General features: G+C 32.9%; 1 pseudogene; it reads right to left on the bottom strand.

The window, feature by feature from the left end:
• Window positions 1–1,011: 1,011 nt before the first annotated feature.
• On the bottom strand, window positions 1,012–1,111 carry LOC122097729 (annotated as a pseudogene).
• Between the last annotated feature and the right edge of the window lie 1,187 nt (window positions 1,112–2,298).

The raw sequence follows: 2,298 nt of genomic DNA, 5'->3' as shown, positions 1-2,298 counted from the left end.
CTGTGCCTTTGAATACTGAGGAAAATCTTTCCTCTGCTCTCTATCCATTCACTACTCTCCAGTTAGAATAATTTAGAATAGTAAAAATGGAAAAAGAGAAAATAAATCATGGTGAAAATACATATGCAAAAAATTCACCAGTTTTTTCTGACTAGTTCAACCAATGTGAACTATTGGGGAAATACATGGACATCTCATTCCCACTGACACTCAAATTCTGATGAAGACAAGGAACAAGATGAAAAAGTGAGGAATGGTATGAATTGCAAGAAAAAAATGGAGTAGGATCCAAGCAAATTTCTTCTTTGGGATGCCAAAATTTATCGGCTTACTATGGTGCGGAGACTACTTTCCAAAAAGGCCACCCAGATGAATACTAGGGATGAGGATGAGTATACCCCTCTTCATCAGTAAGCCTAGAGTGGACACTTAGACATTGTCCATGAGTTGGTAGCTCAAGGCAGATATTCATGCAATAACTCTGAATGGCTGGACACCCCTGCACAGTGCTTATATGTGGAATAATACCAGAGTGGCTTCTTTATTATTTCATCATGATGCAGATACCAATCCCCAAACTAAAGGGCTCTTGACCCCCTTGCATCTTGCTGCTGGGAATAGAAATAGCAAAGATACTCTGTATCTCCTTCTGTTGAACCATTATATCAAACAAGGTCTGGAGAACAACTTGGAAGAAACTGTATTTGATATTGCCAAAAGGATAAGTACGTATCACTACCTCTTTGAAGTTATTTACATATATGATTTATATTTATATACATAAGTTGACTCCATATTGCATTACTAGGTTCTTATATTATTTTATTTCTTTGGGATAAAATGGCAATGTTATCTAATTTCAAGTTTTGTAAAGGTTACCTTTCTAAGGTGAAAATTTAATACACTGATGTCAAACTAACCTTTAATTCTATGAATTACATGTATGTTACACTTGTATTTTTGTAATCAACTTTTTAATAACTTTTTTTCATTTCTTGCATCAGAAGAATGAAAAATATGGAATACTTCACAAATTTTCATATCATCCTTGTGCAAGTGCCATGTTAATCTCTGTATTGTTGTAATTTGGGTAGACCTGCTGCTGAAGCATGTAGTATACTCTAAATTTAAGTACGTAATGATATAATCTTTATAAAGGCATGTATCCATAGTTGCCTTTTTGTAACAAGGAACCCTTATTGTTCCTAAAAATGCTATTGATCTCATTTCTCTAAAAATCTGTGTATACTGGAAAAAACTTATATAGTTTGTTCGATTTCTCACATTTACAATTTTTTTGTCAATGACTATTTTGTCATTTTCATTTTAAATTTGATCATACTTTGAAACCTTTACAGATAAGTCCAAAGGTGGTGGCTTTTCAAGTACTTATTTATCAACTGAGTTAGCTTTGTGTTGCTAATGGACTCAAAGTAAGCCTTGCTTAAGAGCTACTTCTAACTTTCTGCAGCTTAAAATTTCCCAAATGAGGTCTTGCTGGGACAAATATCTACCTAAACCTTTACCCTTCTTCCATGTAGGAACAGACCAACCAGAATATCTTACCCTGACAGCATAGATTGTCTTACTGGAACAAAGCTAATCTTAGTTACAAGGGATCATAGAGAGATGAACAGTTCAGACAGAATTGTTCAGAATGGAAGGTATTTTATCAAAACATAATTGTTAATTATACTTATCATTTCAAAAGTAGCTAAAGCCAAGAAAGTGAAAAAAAATTGTTCATATGCATGACTACCTACTGTCCTGGCCTGTCTATCATCCAACAAAGCAGGAACTTACACTTCTGACATTCTATCACCAAATATTTCCATAGCTCCTGGAGAAGTCCACATGTTTCTCCTCGATATTAGGCCTTAAATTGGTAATGTTTTAATCACAGTGTTTCCTCTTGCCTCTAGGCCGTAAATCTACAAATGGTAAAGCTTTAAGTCTAACTCTACCAAAAACTGAGGTAGAGGTAAAGGAATAATACTTTAAAACAGAGTTGCCTTTGATTCCCTAAACACAACACAACAATGCAATACAATTTTTATATTATATATACTTATATATTTATATGTGCTGATTTTAAATTTCATAAAGTGAATCTTACTAGAATTGATAATTTGACAAATATATTGACATTTATTCCCATAAATAAATTGGAATATAAATAATTAGGTTTAGAATATATATTAGAATATAAAAAGTATTAATGCAATATCTTCGGTATAAACTTGTGATACCTTCTAAGTGTTCATGGTCTTCTGAATTCACATGGTAAAATAACAGTAT

This window comes from Dipodomys spectabilis, unplaced genomic scaffold, assembly GCF_019054845.1.
Source record: "Dipodomys spectabilis isolate Male_0828 unplaced genomic scaffold, ASM1905484v1 ptg000428l, whole genome shotgun sequence".
Lineage (NCBI taxonomy): Eukaryota > Metazoa > Chordata > Mammalia > Rodentia > Heteromyidae > Dipodomys > Dipodomys spectabilis.
Note: the sequence above shows the minus strand (reverse complement) of the source record. Positions and strands in the feature narration are given on the sequence as shown.